The sequence below is a fragment of the Mesoplodon bidens genome (genome assembly GCF_964165515.1).
Source record: "Mesoplodon bidens genome assembly, contig: HAP1_SCAFFOLD_81, whole genome shotgun sequence".
Classification (NCBI taxonomy): domain Eukaryota; kingdom Metazoa; phylum Chordata; class Mammalia; order Artiodactyla; family Ziphiidae; genus Mesoplodon; species Mesoplodon bidens.
The window spans coordinates 1383565-1403443 of NW_027672552.1; the positions used below are offsets into that span (position 1 = coordinate 1383565).

At 37.3% G+C, this 19879-nt stretch overlaps 2 long non-coding RNA genes across 6 annotated transcripts in view; one reads left to right on the forward strand and one right to left on the reverse strand.

The window, feature by feature from the left end:
* Window positions 1-13618, forward strand: part of LOC308610054 — a 31381-nt gene extending 17763 nt beyond the window's left edge. Inside the window, exons 2-3 of the long non-coding RNA XR_014014409.1 lie at window positions 590-686; window positions 13566-13618. This is a non-coding gene — a long non-coding RNA (uncharacterized lncRNA). The remainder of the gene's footprint in view (window positions 1-589; window positions 687-13565) is intronic.
* Window positions 1-19879, reverse strand: part of LOC308610052 — a 1140458-nt gene that overhangs the window by 934808 nt on the left and 185771 nt on the right. The gene's annotated exons all lie outside the window — the stretch shown is intronic.

Below are 19879 nucleotides of genomic sequence, written 5' to 3' on the forward strand. Positions count from 1 at the left end.
ATTTTTGGGGGGGGGAAATTTTTAATGTCTCACTACAATTCAAGTACCATACATGTCTCTTTCTATTATTTGTGTATCTTGAAAATATACCAGCATTATTGTCTAACACAAAGGAGGCACTAAATAAAAGTTTTTCTTTGAAACATTGGTACTATAAATTATAAGAGACAGGAGCCATGTTTTCACAGCTCTGTTTCTTGAGCACCCAGCCCAACGGTATTGTGGAGATGCAATAACAATCACCATGAGCACAGGTCACTGCTGACAAAGGGACTTGCTTTCTCTCTAAACCATTTGACTTTGTTGGTGCCCAGGGCAGGATGCTCCAAAATATGCCTCAGTGGAATATTACTTTGAATTAAAGTTACTGAAGAAATGACTGATGCAAGAGAGACACACTGACCTTCCTATCTGTCTCCATGAAAGCAGGAAATTAATATCTCATGTGAATGGTGCCCTCCCTCTACCAGGAGGTAGAAAGACATCATTAGCACCAGAGATAGGGAATGCAGGGTCAAGAAGGCTGTATAAACCTTGTTACTTCTTTAACTCAAGAAGGTTGGCAGGGACATTTCTTCCTCCTCAACAGCTGACAAGACAACCAGGAGGCTGGCTAAACCCTGCTTCCCACCACAAGACTGCTGCAGCTGAGAGATCCTAGGACACATGACAAAGGCCAGCAGAAGGTAAAAGTTCGTATCTCCTCAACTTCCCAGGCCTGTAAGGTCTGGTGGGCGGGAAAGTGCTTAAGAGTCTCCTTTTCTCTCTCTCTAAATTTAGATTAGCAGAAGAAAATACTTATGGAGCAAGATCCTTGTGACATAGAAAATCTGGTTTTTGGAAATGAGTAATCTCGTCTCAGTTTTTCTTAATCCTTTCCTCCCAGAGAGAGTCACTGTTTTTCTTTGTCTCTGTCTCCTGAGTCATGTTTCATAAGAAGAAAGAACCATAGGGCAGAGTACAGGCATAGGCCCTATAAGCCTGCTGTTGGAGACAGCCTCACAGACTGGTGAGTTAACAGTTCTCTCCAGTCCAGTGCCTATTAAGACAAACTTTGCTGTCAGTCCTCTATATAAAAACTGGATGAGATTTTTCCTTCCGTATTTTTCTATGTCCTGAGAGTTTGGCTTTTTGTCCAGTGAGAATATTCTCTCTGGTCTCCACCATCTGGATGGTGTATTTACTGGGGTGCATCTGGTAACCAGTTGAATTGACTGGGGTTCTGAGACACAAAGTCATAAACAGCACACTCTAGTCTTGTTGTGCCAGCTGTCAGAGGAGTTTGTCCTAAGGGGACCCAGTCCATAAGGGGCCTTTGTTGTTTCAACCTTCATTACCTTGTAAGTGTTGGAAAAGTCCCATTCCAGCAGCATATGCCTGATGTCACAGATTAGGAGGTTTGGGATCAGAGGTGCCTCAAATTCCCAGGAGAGACCAGGGACACAGTTTGCATTATACCACCCTTACTGCCTGTGCAATGAAGGCCTTTGCTTTCTTAGATTATCCTTGGAAATGAATTTTCACATTATAGGGGCTATACCATCCGTGCCCTCTCCATCTGAAAGTATGCTTATTTCATCCATGGTAAGGATTTATTCTAAGCCTGAAAAGTTACCTCTGGGTCGTTCCATAAAAAGCCTTACTGATTTGAGTCACTATTTGAAATTAATGAAAGGTCTTACTCCTCAATGGCCAGATGATGGATCCTTTAAATTTGCTGTATTTAAAAGATTACCTTTTTGAGAGCTCTCATCATAAACAGCTGTCATATTGGTATTTATGGAAGGATCAAATTGAAAGGAAAAATAATGTATAACAGCTAGCCTTAGGGAATCGTTATTAAGATGAAATAACAGAAATTAGACTTAAAGATCCAACGTGAATTCCCCTTTTTAAGAAAAATTTTAAAAATTGCCCCATCTCCTCAGCAATTCCTTAGGCCCTCCTACAAATAATTAGGAAAAGATCAGTTGGAAGCCAATATTCAAGAGCTAATAGAAACAATTATCTTTGTCTTCCAAATCTCTACAAAACCAGAAATGCAACTTAGGAACAACTCAAGGCCCATTTATCTTCACCAACCCTGAAACCTATTCCTCTCAAATTCTTGTAGATATTATAAAAGTTGAGGATAATTGGAGCAAAATTGTCCTGTACTTAAGAAGAAAAAGTTTTTAAAATAATACTTACCCTGAGACTTATGATAATAGAAAAATACACTCCAAAACTCACAGAAGAAAATTTACATTTTTTTCTCTGTCCCTTAAAGTTATAAATCTTACCATGTTTTTGAAATGTAAACACAGCCACATTGCCTGAGACTGAGCCCAGATTATCTCAATTGTTAGAACCTGAAACTAAAATTTAAAGAATAAAAAGGAAAGAGGTTTTTTTTAAACAAAAACCACCAAAAAACCCCTCTCTTGCTCCAACTCTAAATCACAGTCTCCTTAAAATTGTTTATCAAGGGCAAGTACACTTAAAGGGCAAGAAGACTTAAAAGTCTTCTCCATAACTAATAAAAGACTGTAGCTATCTGAGTAAACTTAATTTATTCCAACAAGCAATCTAAAAATTCTCAAAAATATAACAAAAACGAATACAAATGTTTTTCAAATTCACATGATCTTGGATAATTTTTGGTAAGTAAAATCTAGTTCAGGTTTAATGGTTTAATTAATACAGACATATCTTAAGAGTTATCAGCATTAAGTATAATAGCTTTATGCTATATAGTTTTACTAAAAGTCAAATAAGCTCATGTTATCTCTTTTACAAAATTTCTCAGAAAACAGTAATAATAATAATAATTTAAGATGATGGCTAACACTACTTTAACATCTTATGAAATTGTCATGAGTAATCTGAGTGATTGTTAAGAACAAATTAATTAAATAGACATAAGATAAGAATTCTTTTAGGTAAACTTTTTTTAGCAATAATTGTTTTTGCTATGTCAACTTAAATAGTTTTCAAAATGTCTTTGATAAATTGTACCCTTAGAGTTTTGCTAAGTTAAATTAAATGAATTAAATATCTAGATCATTTCCAACTAAGACAAAATACTGAAATATTAATTGCTGAACGAGTCTAAGTTTACCTACTTTTGACCTCTTATTACACACTAAATATGTTTGGTTCTATTAGTAAACATGTCTTGTGCTTCATTAAAAGCTTGTAGTATGAAGTAGAATATGTTTCTAGAAATTATGAAATGTATTTATAAGTTTGCCAAGCCACAAAATACTTACACAGTTAATAATTTTTAACTTTATCTTTACAAAAAAATTAAAGCTTTGAAGGAATAAGAATTATAAATTATATATGTGGTTAAAGCTACTAGGAATTATAAGGAAATTAGAATATGTTTTGGGGTAAGAAAAAGTGTAAGCTATGGAGATGTTTTTGTTCATGTAAAAGCTTTGTTAAGTGATTTTTGTCCTAAAGCTGGTAACTTCTAAATGGGAAACAGAACAAGGGACAAATCAAAATGGGCAGAGAAAGTTGTAAGAGGCTTGTTAAAAAGGAATCTTTAGAAAGGAATTTTATGTGTAGTCACGTCTAAGATTGGAATGAATTTAATAAAGTGATTCAGTTTTAATATCCAAAGTAAGCTGGTAGAAAATTAAAATTTGTTTTTTTTCTCTTTTTGCAAAATTTTCTTAATTATTGGTCTGCTCTTAATGAGAAATTGTAAACAAAGACTTTTTTTACATTTAATGTAATCTGTCTAGCAAAACAAATATTGTACATTTTGTCTTGATGAGTCTTTGATAATTTTGAAGAAAAACTGAGTGCTTTCAATATTAAAAGAGCTAAGTCTTTTTACACTATTTAACTATCTGTATTTACATGTGAATCTTTGTCACTTTGATTAAATTGATAACTAAATATTAATTCACAGTGACATATGATCATATTTGACAAAGTGTTTTAAAACATTTTTATTTTTGAAAAAGTAGATTTTCCCCCAAGTCAAATTCTAAATGAAGTCTTATTGACCTGGAAATAATGTTCAGGTTTTCCAGAGGCCCCTTGGAACACCCTCAAAGATTTGTTTTATCTTATTAGAAAAGAGAGCTATGAAACTCATTAGGCTTATTTGGTATGTTACTTACATGGGAAGCATTGCTAAATAAATGATCATCAACTCTAGGTTATATCATAAGGGTGAATGTTATTAATATAAATGTTCTCGAAAGTATATGAAATTCCTAAAATTGGATATGTCCTAGTATAATGTTATCAGTCATAATTCTAGTTATTATCTTAAATGTTTTGTGTCACAGAGATAAATTTTCTTGTCAATTACATTAGAATGAATCAAATTTTTAGTAATGGCTATTTGTCTTTTATTACTTAGACAATGGTTTTACTCAGATGCTTTTACAAAAGCTTCCTGAAAATGTGTTTCATGTTCAGAGAAATTCATGGAAAAGGATCTAACAAGTATTCTAGAACACAAGTTTCTGATGAATTTCAAATCATTACACTGAACTGAGTAAGAATTTACAAAACACTAATGGAGAAATTGACGGTTTCATAAAACTTCTAACAAAAGATCAAACAAAACAAGAATTAATTACATGGGACTAAGTAAACTGAAGAAGATGGTTATAATATTTTATGATTTTAAAGATAAATTTATTTAGTTTATTTATTTTTGGCTGCATTGGGTCTTTGTTGCTGTGTGTGGGCTTTCTCTAGTTGCAGCGAATGGCAGCTACTCTTCATTGTGGTGCATGGGCTTCTCATTGCAGTGGCTTCTCTTGTTGTAGAGCATGGGCTCTAGGTGCATGGGCTTCAGTAGTTGTGGCTTGTGGGCTTTAGTAGTTGTGGCTCATGGGGTCTAGAATACAGGCTCAGTAGTTGTGGCACGTGGGCTTAGTTGCTCTGCGGCATGTGGGATCTTCCTGGACCAGGGTTTGAACCCATGTCCCCTGCACTGGGAGGCAGATTCTTAAACACTGTGCCACCAGGAAAGCCCCATTTCATGATTTTTTTTTTTCGTGGTACGCGGGCCTCTCACTGTTGTGGCCTCTCCCGTTGTGGAGCACAGGCTCCGGATGCGCAGGCTCAGCGGCCATGGCTCACAAGCCCAGCCGCTCCATGGCATGTGGGACCCTCCCAGACCGGGGCATGAACCCGTGTCCCCTGCATCACAGGCAGACTCTCAACCACTGCACCACCAGGGAAGCCCTATGATTTTTAAATTTGAAACATTGCTGGTTTTATTTTTTTTAAGTTTTGTTTCTCCAAATGTAGGAAAATTTGTTTTTCTCTCTTAAGCTTAGAGCAGTTTGGTAAATTATACCCATGTAAGCAAAATTGAATCATTTGTCTTTTTCTCTCTACCCGATTCTTCCAGAATTCAGAAGCTTTCAGTGAACATTCTTGTTTTCTTGGCAATATAGTTATTTGCATAATTTCAATAAGAATCTGTTCTCCTTATAATAGCACATAATTGCAAACATTGCTTATATTACTAAAGTTTTGCCTAGAATGTCATATTTGACAGAGATATACATAAACTTAGGTTTGACCAAACAGCTTTAAGAAACTAAGGTTGACTTCATGGAGCCAATAAAGCCCCTTGGGAAAATAGTGTGGTACCTTGCTTAGAGTTCCCAGCAGCCTTACTAGTTGAGTAAGGAAGGTCACTTCCTGGCAAATGCAAGAACCTCAGAATATTTGGGGGACATTGAGGAGAAGAATTCACCCAAATCTATAGATGTCAAATGATTGGCTTGGCTTCTTAGCCTCAAGGGACTATTAAAAGTTTAATCTGGAGATTCCTTATAAAAAGTTCCAGCAAAGCAGATTTAAAAGAGCCTATATGGGAGATTTTCCTCTAACCCTGGAGATATTCTGCAGAGATAGTGGTTGACCAGAGGTAAAGCCTGAAGTCCTTCATGAATTTCAATCAAAATTGAACTTTAAGAAGCCAGAATTCCTGACAGTGACATTCAGGAGAGAGGGTAGAGACAAAGATGACAGAGTAGAAGGACGTGAGCTCACCTCCTCTCATGAAACCACCCAAATCACAACGAACTGCTGAACAACCATCAACAAAAAAGACTTGAACATACAAAAAAGACACTCTACATCCAAAGACAAAGAAGAAACTACAACTAGATGGTAGGAGGGGTGCTTTCATGATATAATCAAATCTCATACCTGCTGGGTGGGCGAACCAGAAAGTGGAAAATAATCATCATATCACAGAGGTTCTCCCACAGGAGTGAGTGCTCTGAGACCCACGTGAGGCTCCTCAGCCTGGGGACATGGCAATGAGAGGAGGAGATCCCAGAGCATTTGATCTTGAAGGCCAGTGGGACTTGAGGGCAGGAGCTCCACAGGATTGGGGGAAAGAGACTCCACTTTTGGAGGGTGCACACAAGGTTTCATGTGTACTGGGACCCAGGGCAAAGCAGTAACTCCATAAAAGCCTGGGCCAGACCTACCTGAGGGTCTTGGAGGGTCTCCTGGGGAGGAAGAAGTTGGCTGTGGCTCACTGTGGGGGCAAGGACACTGGTGGCAGAGAACCCAGGGAATATTTTTTGGTGTGAGCTCTCCTGCAGGTCACCATTTGGGCACTGAGACCTGGCCCCACCCAATAGCCTGCAGTCTCCAGTTCTGGGATGCCTCAGGGCAAACAACCAACAGGGTGGGAACACAGACCCTCCCAGGAGCAGACAGGCTGCCTAAAGTTATTCTGATTCCAAAGCCACCTCTAAACACCACTTGACACAACCCTGCCCACCAGAGGGAGAAGACCCAGCTCCACCCACCAGTGGGCAGGCACCAGTCCCTACAACCAGGAAGACTGCACAAGCTCCTGGACCAACCTCACCCATCAGGGGGCAGGCACCAGAAGTGAGAGGAGCCATGATCCTGCAGCCTGAGGAAAGGAGGCTACAAACACAGAAGGCAGAGAAATGTGTTCCAGATGAAGGAACATCATCAAACTCCAGATGAACAACTAAGTGAAGTGGAGACAGGCAATCTTCCTGAAAAAGAATTCAGAGTAATGATAGTAAAGATGATACAAGTAACTGGAAAAAGAATGGAGGCACAGACCAAGAACATAGATGAAATTTTTAACAAAGAGCTAGAAGTTTTAAAAAACAAAGGGAGAGAAACAATAACTGAAATGAAAAATACTCTACAAGTAATCAATAGCAGAATAAATGAGGCAGAAGAATAAATAAGTGAGCTGGTAGACAGATTGGTGAGAATCACTGCTTTGGAACCGAATAAAGAAAAACAATGAAAACAAATGAGGACAGTCTAAGAGACCTCTGGGACAACATTAAATGTGCCAACATTCACATTATAGGGGTCCCAGAAGGAGAAGAGAGAGACAGAGGGGCTGAAAAAATATTTGAAGAGATAATAGCCAAAAACTTCCCTAACATGGAAAAGGAACAGTCACTGAAGTCCAAGAAGCACAGAGAGTCAAATACAGGACAAACCCAAAGAGGAACATGCCAACACACATGAATCAAATTGACAAAAATTAAAGACAAAGAAAACATTAAAAGCAACAAGAGAAAAACAACAAATAACATACAAGGAAACCCCAGTAAGGTTATCAGCTGATTTTTTTCAGCAGAAACTCTGCAGGCCAGAAGGGAGTGGCCCAATATATTTACAGTGATGAAAGGCAAAAACGTACGACCAAAAATACTCTACCTAGCAAGGTTCTTATTCAGACCTGACAGAGAAATCAAAAGCTTTATAGACAAACAAAAGCTAAGAGAATTCAACACCATCAAACCAGCTTTACAACAAATGCTAAAGGAACTTCTCTAGATGAAAAAGAAAATGCCACAACTAGAAAAAAAAGAAAATTATGAATGGGAAAGCTCACCATTAAAGGCAAACCTACAGTAAAGGTAGGAAATCATCCACTCACAAATATGATATCAAAACAAGCAATCATGAGAAGAGGAGAGTACAAATGCAGGATATTGGAAATGCATTTGAAATTAAGAGGCCAGCAACTTAAAACAACTTTTCGTATATATATATATATATATATATATATATATATATATATATATATATATATATATACACTCTGCTATATCAAAACCTCATGGGAAATGCAAACCAGAAATCGACAATAGATACACAAAGAAAAAGCAACCCAAATGCAACACTAAAGATGGTCATCAAACCACAAGGGAAGAGAACAAAAGAGGAAGGAAGAAAAAAGAATTACCAAAACAAACCCAAAACAATTAACAAAATGACAATAAAAACATACATATTGATAACTACATTAAAAGTAAATAGACTAAATGCTCCAACCAAAAGACATAGACTGGCTGAACAGATACAAAAGCAGGAACCATATATATGCTGCCTACTAGAAACTCACTTTAGATCTAGACATCCACACAGACTGAAAGTGAGAGGGTAAAAGAAAGGTATTCCATACAAATGGAAATCAAAGGAAAACCAGAGTAGCAATAGTCATATCAGACAAAATAGACTCTAAAATAAAGACTGTAACAAGGACCAAGAAGGACACTGCATAATGATCAAGGAATCAATCCAAGAAGAAGATTCAACAATTGTAAATATATGTTCACCCAACATAGGAACGCCTCAATATATAAGGCAAATGCTAATAGCCATAAAAGGAGAAACTGACAGTAACACAATAGTATTGGGGGATGTTAACACCCCACTTTCATCAATGCACAGATCATCCAGACAAAATCAATATGAAAACACAGGCCTTGAATGATACATTAGACCAGAAGGACTTAATTGATATTTAGAGAGCATTCCATCTGAAAGCAACCGAATACACATTCTCCTCAAGTGCACACGAAACATTCTCCAGGATAGATCACACGCTGCGCCACAAAGTGAGCCTTGGTAAATTTAAGAAAATTGAAATCATATGAAGCACCTATTCCAAACACAATGCTATGAGATTAGAAATCAACTACAAGAAAAAAACTGTAAAAAACACAAATACATGGAGGCTAAACAATATGCTATAAGCAACCAATGTATCACTGAAGAAATCAAAGCAAAAATTAAAAAATACCTACGAATGAAAACAAAAACACGAAGATCCAAAACCTATGGGATGCAGCAGAAGCATTTCTAAGAGGGAAGTTTATAGTGATAAAATCTTACCTCAGGAAACAAGAAAAACCTCAAATAAACAACCTAACCTTATAGGTAAAGCAACTAGACAAAGGAGAACAAACAAAACCCAAATTTAGTAGAAGGAAAGAAAACATATAGATCAGAGCAGAAATAAATGAGAGACAAAGAAAACAGTAGGAAAGATCAATGAAACTAGAAGCTGGTTCTTTGAAAAGATAAACAAAATTGATAAACCATTAGCCAGCATCATCAAGAAAAAAAATGGGGAGAGCTCAAAGCAATAAAATTAGAAATACAAAAGAAGTTACAATGGACACCACAGGAATACAAAAGCTCATAAGAGACTACTACCAGAAACTATATGCCTGTAAAATGCACAACCTAGAAGAAATGGACAAATTCTTCGAAAGGTACAACCTTCGAAGACTGAACCAGGAAGAAATAGAAAATATGAACAGACAAATCACAAGGCCTGAAATTGAAACTGTGATTAAGAAACTCCAACAGGGCATCCCTGGTGGCGCAGTTGTTAAGAAACCACCTGCCAAGGCAGGGGACACGGGTTCGAACCCTAGTCCAAGAAGATCCCACATGTCACAGAGCAACTAAGCCCGTGGGTCACAACTACTAAGCCTGCTCTCTAGAGCCCACGAACAACAGCTGCTGAGCCTGCATGCCACAACTACTGAAGCTCACGTGCCTAAATCCCATGCTCTGCAACAAGAGAAGCCACCGCAATGAGTAACCCATGCACCGCAATGAAGAGTAGCCCCCGCTTGCCACAACTAAAAAAAGAAAGCCTACATACAACAACAAACACCCAATGCAGCCAAAAATAAAATAAATAAATAAATGTATTTTTAAAAATTTATTAAAATTTATTTAAAAAAAGAAGCTCCCAACAAACAAAAGTCCAAGATCAGATGGCTTCACAGGTGAATTCTATCAAGCATTCAGAGAACACTAAACACCTGTTCTTCTGAAACTATTCCATAAAATTTCAGAAGAAGAAACATTCCCAAACTCATCCTATGAGGCCATAATCACCCTGATACCAAAACCAAACAAAGGTACTACAAAAAAAGAAAAAAATAAGTCAATATCACTGATGAACATGGACTCAAAAATCATTTACAAAATACTAGCAAAGTGAATCCAACAACACATTAAAAGGATCAGACACCATGATCAAGTGGGATTTATCCCAAGGATGCAAGGATTTTTCACTATCCACATATCAATCAGTGTGATACACCACATCAATGAATTCAGTAAAGTCACAGAATACAAAATTAATACGCAGAAATCTCTTTCATTCCTCTACACTAAAAACAAAAGATCAGAAAGAGAAATTATGGAAGGAATCCCATTTACCATCACATCAAAAAGAAAAAATACCTATGAATAAATCTACCTAAGGAGACAAAAGACCTGTACTCTGAAAACTCTAAGATGCTGATGAAAGAAATGGAAAGTGACACAAACAGATGGAGAGATATACCATGTGCTTGGAATGGAAGAATCAATACTGTCAAAATGACTATACTACTTAAGGCAATATACAGATTCAATGCAATCCCTATTAAATTACCAGTGGAATTTTTTTTTTTTTAGATTTTTTTCATGTGGACCATTTTTAAAGTCTTTATTGAATTTGTTACAATATTGCTTCTGTTTCATGTTTTGATTTTTGTTTTTGTGTGTGTTTTTGGTTGCATGGCATGTGGGATCCCAACTCCCTGACCAAGGATTGAACCTGCATCCTCCTCACTGGAAGGTGAAGTCTCAACCACCGGACCGCCAGGGAAGCCCCCACCAATGGCATTTTTCACAGAACTAGAGCAGAAAATTTTAAAATGTGTATAGAAACACAAACCCCCAAATAACCAAAGCATACTATGAAAGCAAAATGGAGTTGGAGGAATCAGGCTCACTGTCTTCAGACTATATTACAAAGCTACATTAATCAGTATGGTACTTGCACAAAAACAGAAATATAGATCAATGGAACACAATAGAAAGCCCAGAAATAAACCCACACAACTATGGTCAATTAATCTATGACAAAGGAGGCAGGAATATACAATGGAGAAAAGACAGTCTCTTCAATAAGTGGTGCTGGGAAAACTGGACAGATACATGTAAAAAAATGAAATTAGAACAATTTTCTAACATCACAGACAAAAATAAATTCAAAATGCATTAAAGACCTAAATGTAAGACTGGATATTATAAAACTCTTAGAGGAAAATCCAGGCAGAACACTCTTTCACAGCAGCAATATCTTTTTGGATCCACCTCCTAGAGGAAAGAAAACAAAAACTAAAATAAACAAATGCGACCTAATAAAACGTAAAAGCTTTTGCACAGCAAAGGAAACCATAAACAAAACAAAAAGACAACCTACAGAATGGGAGAAAATATTTGCAAATGATGATACTGACAATGGAATAATCTCTAAAGTATACAAATAGCTCATGCAGCTCAATATCAAAAAAACAAACTACCCAATCAAAAAATGGACAGAAGATCTAAACAGACATTTCTCCAAAGAAGACATACTGATGGGCAAAAAGCACATGAAAATCTGCTCAACATCGCTAATTATTAGAGAAATACAAATCAAAACTACAATGAGGTATCACCTCACACCAGTCAGAGTAACCATCATCAAAACGTCTACAAACTGTAGACTACAAAAATGTTGGAGAGGGTGCGGAGAAAAGGAGTCCTCCTACACTGTTGGTGGGAATGTAAATTGGTTCAACCACTATGGAGAATATTATGGGATTCCTTAGAAAACTAAAAATAGAACTACCATATGATCCATCAATCCTACTCTTAGGCATGTATCTGGAGAAAATTATACTTCCAAAAGATACATGCACCCCAGTGTTCAGTGCAGCACTATTCACAATAACCAGGATATGAAAGCAATTTAAATGTCCATTGACAGATGGATGGATAAAGAAGATGTGGTACATATATACAATGGAATATTACTCAGCCATAAAAATGAGTGAAGTAATGCCATTTGCAGTAACATGAATTGACGTAGAGATTATCATACTAAGTGAAGTAATTCAGAGAAAGACAAATATCATATGATATCACTTATCTGTGGAATCTGAAAAAATGATACAAATGAACTTAATTACAAAAGAGAAACAAACTCACAGACTTAAAAAACAAACTTATGGTTACTAAAGGGAAAAGGTATGGGGAGGGATAAATTAGGAGTTTGGATTCACATATACACACTACTATATATAAAATAGATAATCAACAAGACCCTACTGTATAGCAAAGGGAACTCTACTCACTATTCTGTACTAACCTATATGGCAAAAGAATCTGAAAATGAATGGATATATGTATATGTATAACTGAATCATTTTGCTGTACACCTGAAACTAATTCAACATTGTAAATCAACTATACTTCAATATAAAATAAAAATTAAATTAAAAAAAGAGATTAAAAAAAGAAGTGTCTTCCAATGCAAGGATCAGATCAAAGAACATGAATGGAATATTCCTACTGGGACGATTAGGAGGATAACACATCCTTGGTAGGTGCAGAGCCTGTTCACTTATCCTCTGACTTTCCTTGTTCCCTTTCTCCACTACATCCTATTAAGCAGACAAAAACTTTGAGAAAGCTGCCTCTTCCTTCACCAATGCCAAGAAGGACAAACTCAAAGAGCCATTTTCTGTCTGTCTTCCTCTGATGTTGCTTCTTCATGTTTGAGCTATTGGGAGGAGAGAGAGGCAATAAATTCTCTTAATAAAAGCAAAAAATAAAAATAAAAAATAAGCCTATATGGTCAGTCACAATCCTTGCTATACTTATATAAATAAGACCAAGTTTATTGAATCTAGACTTATTTTGCAAACAAATTTGTCTTAATTTGGCTATCTTTGATAGAAATGAGGGTGATTTTAGAGAGAAAAATTATCTCTCGATAGAAACCAAAATACATATTGTGGATATTAGATTCTAGTGCTATTAATTTTCCTTGAAGTTTTGTTAATTACCTGAAAACTGGACTGTATCCTGAATTTTGCTAGTTTCCTCCACTACCTGACTACAACTCTCCAAACTAGTGTTTCCAAATTTTCTCCCACCCTTTTGACTTGGAATCATTGAAACTAAAACTGCCTTTTTTTCTGAAGTCCTGCATACTGAAGGTAGATATCTTAATATAAACTTCAGAGAAATCTCCACAGCAGCTCATGTTTAGACAGTCTTCTTCGTTCCTGTTGCTATATGGACCACTCAGAAAGTTTACCTGAACATCTGATGGACATTCAAACTACAAAAGATGCTTTAACCCTGACATTTAGAGATCTTCTCAACTGTCTACCCTCAGAACTCAAAAACTGATATGAAATTTGCCTCCATTATTAACCATTGTTTTTTTGTCTCTATAGCAATGCCTCTTATTCAATACCTGATTGCTTGTACAGTAAGCTTAACTTCTACTTAGAAATACTGCTTTGGAAGAGAAAATTAAGGTAAAATGATCATATGGATGGACTCTAATCCAATATGACTTGTATCTTTATAAGGAGGGAATATTAGAACACAGACATGCACAGACTGAGGGGCAACCATGTGAGGACACAGCGAGAAGGTAGCCATCAAAGGAGAGAGACCTCAAGGAAACTAAACTTGATACTTTGATCTTGGACTTCTAACCTCTAGAGCTATGAGAAAATATATTTTTGTTGTTTAAGCCACCTAGTAGCCAGTGTGGTATTTTGTTATGGCAGCCCTAGCAAACAAATACAATCACTATTAGGGAAAAAAAATCATGTGCTTTGTTATTCCAGTAGAATGATTTTAACACTGATTACTTCTTACCTTGAGATTATAAAAGACAGTGATAAACATTACTGTAGAATACATATGAGTTGTGTCCTATGAAACAAAGGTAGTTAACAAACACCTCTCAGCTGTAGATGATGCCATGTGTTCATCTGATCAGCAAGAGGACATGAGTGGAAGGGAGAACCTTTTCTGCTTCAGACAAGCAACTTCCTGGGTTACCCTGAGTATGACAAAGAGGGCCATTGCTTGGGGACCAGGTCTCCAAGCAGTCACAACAGGCCTCAGGAACCCACAAGAAAATTGTGAAGGAAGAATATTACTAGCCAGGCCCATATGAATCTTTTCCTCCCATCACTGTTCTTTTGTGAAAAATTCTTCCAAATACACATTTTTGTCCCAAAATATCATGTTGGACGCTCGCTACTAGGAGCAAATTTTTCTAGCATCTCTGTTGGATGAATTTTCACACTTGCAAAATCACTCAGAAAAGAGTTCATCCTCCCAACACCTCCCCGCACCAGTGTCCCCCTAAACAGCATCTGACCACAATATGAAGGAACTTACCTCCCAGGTAAACAGGTGCTTGAATGTGATTTAATTATCTCTGCATCCTCTCCCTGGTCTCCCTGTGAAATCTAGTCACCTCTTTGCATTAAAGCATCTCTGTGAGAAGCCCTGTAAGGTGCTGGCTATTCTCAATTCTGTCCTGCTGGTTTCTCTGAAGTGCCTAGAAGCTGTCCTCTCCACACACAAACTGTTCTGACAAACTTCATTTGAATGATTTGCATTTTAATTCTCAATTTGCTTCTCTTCCTAAGCCTTAAGGCTTTTTTTTTTTTTTTTTACCAATTCAGAAAAAGCATCATTAAAAAAAGACAAGGTTGGGCTTCCCTGGAGTCGCAGTGGTTGAGAGTCCGCCTGCCAATGCAGGGGACACGGGTTCGTGCTCCGGTCCGGGTAGATCCCACATGCCGCGGAGTGGCTGGACCCGTGAGCCATGACCGCTGAGCTGGCGTGTCCGGAGCCTGTGCTCTTCAACGGGAGAGGCCACAACAGTGAGAGGCCTGCGTACCAAAAAAAAAAAAATAAAAAAAAATAAAAGACAAGGCTACTCGCAGATCTAACATGCTAAGGTTTAACTTAGTACGTTCTTAGGACTGATGTTTTCCAAGGAACAAACTTTCTTGTTTCCCGTGCAATAATAAAGGTTTGTTATAAAAGTTAAGTACAAAAAGCGAGAAAAAATAAAAATAGTGGTATCTTCACAGTTGAGTTCTTAACATATTTTCTGATACATGTAAAAAGAGAAAAATTGGCAAAATGAGTACCAACATTTTTAAAAATAAGAATTAAGCCTAAATCCCTGGATTTACCAATTTTATAAAATAAGAAAGTAACATTTTATAAAATACAGTTTTATGAAATATGATTTTATAAAATTTGTTTAGCTAAGTAACAAATGATTTGCCCACAAAACAGATTTAGCAGGTGGAGTCCAGGGGGCACATTCTACAAAATAAATTTATTGACACTGTAAAGGGTTACTAGCATAAAATTGTGGTGGGAATAAAAAGGGCAGTGACCTTCGTCCTGAAGTTTAGGAGTGATCCCTGAATTGAGAGATATCTGAGTTGAAGTGGTCACTGGAAACAAATGGTAGAGACAAATCACAGAGGGCAGACTGTATCAATTCCAGCTTCTGGACTCAGAGAAGGAAGGAAGAGCTTCAGATTTCATTGCAGAGAACGAGGCTGAGAAACTTTAAAATCAGATGCTTTTTCCCAGATCCAGGGGGCCAGCTAATGCACAAAAATGCTTAAAGCCACATAGGTATGTCACCTTTATTTCCTAGAGAAGATGTTAGCATTTTCTAAATCCTCATCTACTGTGCCTGGCATGCATTATTTTATAGCTTTCTGGAAGTTTCATCAGCACCACTGGTATATTTGTAGTACGATATGTCTGTGGAGAGTAGAGAATGCACGTCCGGGCTGGGGGCAACGGACTCTTCTAGCTACCACAGTGAGTGGTGCCTCTGCAAACCTGAGTAAGGAAGACAACTTGCCTTTGGGTGGGTAGTGTTACAATCTGCATGTCTAGGGGCACAAATGTAAAGACCGACCCTGTTCTGGGAATGATTATGATTCTGACTGACCTCAAAGGGGTAATTATGAAACCCCTGGATCATCAGGATCTGGATGTTCCCTACTTTTTCCATGGTGTGATCATGACAGAAAGCGTGGCTGTAGATATCTGGGAACATTTCCAGAAATGTCCTCCTGTAGGAGTTAATTATAAAGTAAGTGTGTATAAAAGAGAAAATAATATTGAAACCTATCAAGGGGAGGAGATCTTAAGGGTTAATATTGTAGATGGACTACTTTGGAAACAATCTTTTTCCCTTGGAGTATTAAGAAGTCATCGCATAATTGCCATCTCTCCACATTTTGTTCTAGAGTGCCTGGTTTCTTGATATCAGTGTGAGACCTGTTTTAAATAAAAATCTATTTGTAAAAATCCAGATCTGTAATATGTTCTAAATATCATTATAGTGTCTTTTAACTATAGATTAAAAATCACTTCATTTTCAACAAAATATTTTGATGTAAACATCAAATGTTTTGAAAACAAAGGGGATCTGTTTTTGTTGTTTTCTCTTTTATCTAATTTTTGTATCCATTTTGTCTGGGCATATTAAATGGTAAAAATATTTATAAGATTTGCACTAGGTGAATCTTCTTAAAAAGAAAATACGGAAGGCCACAGAGTCTGGGAATATTAATATCTTTTTAATAGATTGATCCCTCTTGATTTCTTATTCTGGAGTAAAGGTACAAGTTTTTCCATGAAAATTAGACACACAAATCATCTGACACAATGTATGACAGATGGAAAATGGTTGATGGGAATTTTGCTTTAATGCACATTGTTCATTGTAATTTTGCCCAGCTTAATGAACTGTGAATTAATAATGAGGAGCAACACATTCAACGTATTATAGTAATAAAGTGCTTTTATGGACATTTTTCATGTTTCCAGACTTTCTTGGCCACCCTGAACAATCTTAACTCAAAGGATTAAAAAATAATCGCTTATTTAACTGTGTTAAAATAGTCAACTTTGAAAAGGATATTTTCCTGTATGAACTTTTTCCTAATTGATCCCATTTGGTTCTGATCAGTAAACTTACCTGAGTAAGCTGCACTATTGAAACAAAAGTGATCTGATAGAGTCTTAGATGACATACGGGACCAGAGTCCATTGCTTTCTGATTCAACGACATAAAGGAGTAAAGGGAAAAATTAATAATTATACATTGTTTAATTAGGAGAATAGAAAAACTAAATTTCTTGTAGAAATAAGCCCAAAGAGTCCTCGTGTCAGCCCTGCTCCTCTTAAAAGACCGTGACGCTGTAATACCAATGGATAATCTGGGAGACAACCAGCTGTCATTAAGATAGATTTTACCAAGGCAAGTGCAATAGGTTGCTTATTCGCAGTGAGAAATCAGTAGTCTTTTAGAAGTGTACCCTTTGGAAAGTGTGAGATATATAATAAATGAAAGCCTTTCATTATTCATTGTTATAAGCCAGATGTAGATTAAATGTACACTACCTTCAATTCAGATATTAAGACATCCTTCCCTCAGTAATTTTATGAGGTAACATGTAGAATGTCAACCATAGGCTAAGTCATATATTTTATAATCTTTCAAAACTTTTTTAAGCAATGTGTTAACCCTATAATGAATATAAAATGGATCCTAACTGCATGTCTTAGAAAATGTGCATTTCATAGAATTATTTAAGAATGAATCCTTAATAGCCCATCTTTTTAAGTATGTTAGCTGAACGTTATGATTGTGTAATATCATTTTAGGGCATTACCACATTTTAAGAAATAAAATAATATTCAGAAGCATAATTTTGCCAGAATGTAAAATTTAAAAGCAGAAATTTGACTTGTGAAAAATCCTCACATGATTATTGGCCTGTTAAAAAATAAAGCAAACCTCACAAACCTAATGCAAGCTATTATGTGCAAAATAATGTGCTAGTTACACAGCCCTCTGGGAAGTGAATGTGAGTCCGGATGCTTCTTTCTTGGTTTATTTCATTCCTAGAGTACCTTTGTTGCAGTTTTTTCTTATGTTCCCAAAGGAAACAAGTAAGCCATCTCAAGTTTAAGCTTTGTCCTCAATAAAGTAAAAAATGTGCCAGATACCATTTGACTGGATGATAACTAAAACTGGACAAATATTTTCTCTCACTGGAGACTGACAGTGTTTTAGTTGTGCTTAAAATTTGTGATTCTCCTAAAAAAAGGGTACAAATGAAAACTTATGGTTACCAGGAGATAAGGGGGGAAGGATAAATTGGGAGATTGGGATTGACATATACACACGACTATATACAAAATAGATAATAATAACCTACTGTATAGCACGGGGAGCTCTACTCAATACTCTGTAATGGCCTCTATGGGAAAAGAATCTTTTAAAAAAGTGGACATATGTATATGTATAACTGGCTCTCTTTGCTGTACACCTGAAACTTACACAAATTTGTAACTCAACTATACTCCACTAAAAATCTTTTAAAATAAAAAAATAGAGTACTACATGCATTTCTAAGAAATAAACATTATTTTCTTCATTCTTCTAAAATAAATAAAAATAAAATAATGTAATATGTGATTTTCAAGCTAATGAACACCTAAGAATGAAATTTGAAAATCTACATTTGGAATGTATAATTCCTTTGTTCAGAGGAAGTGACATTACAAAAGAACAAAACTTCTCAAACATTTCCCCATTTAGAGTAATGCTGACAGTGAGTGTCTGGTGGATCTCAGAGGGGCACAACTGATAATATCTTTATCATGCTGCCAGTTTGCTAAGTGGTTTCATATTCACTAAGAAAGACTTGTCAATGGATACTGAAGAATAGATGTGAGGTCTCTGTGAGGTCTTTGTGCCAAGTCTCTGTGTGTTGTCTCTGGGTGAGATCTCTGTGTGAAGTCTCTGTATGCGGTCCCTTTGGAAGGTATCTCTGGGAAATCTGTTAAATCTGGGCTAGGTTTCTGTCTGAGGGTCTGTGAAGCAACATGAGGTCCCTGTGTGAGGTGTCAGTATGTGATCTCTGAGAAAGGTGTTTGCGTGAGAAGTCTCTCTTGGGAGGTGTGTCTGTGAAGTCTTTGTGTATTGTCTCTGGGTCTCTCCATTTCTTTTTTTCTTTTGGTCTCTCAATTTCTTGTCTTACTGTACCTTATGGAAGACGGAGCAGCAAGAGAAGGGCAAAGGGACTTGCTTCTTTCTGTTTTCTTGCTGTTCCATCAGCATCACCTGTCTGTGGCACCTTCCCAGCAGGAGCCAGAGGGGTCCAAGTCCAGCTTCCCCATATTCCCAGAACTCACTTCTGGGTGCCCCTGAGAGCACCCAGCAGCAGCCAGGCTCAGGTCCCAGCCCTGTCATCTCTTTCCTCTGGGTACCGACCCCTCCCACAAGTCCTGGCTCCACTCTCACTGCTCTGCCTATTCTGGAGGCTGCCTTGGGAATTGGGGCCCAGAGGTAGGGCCTGGCTCCAGGGAGAAACCAGGGGTGTGAGCAGTCCTGTGCTCACTCTGCCCCCTCCACCCCAGGTCACAGCAATTCCACGTGTTGAGGGGCCTGACAGGGATGGGAGATGGGGTCCATTTCTGTTGTCATCTGGATCAGGGGCATCAGCTAGAACAGAAATCTCCACAATGAGAAAGACACCACCTGGAGCTGTGTCCACCATGAGCCTTGCACATGGCAGGAAGCACCAAATCACTCTAGAGAAATTCTTCCTCGTCTCCCTGCTTTTCCATATGGATGGGGGTCAGGAGACAAGAAAAGCTGTGCCAGAAGCAGATCAGTGGAACACCCCTGGAT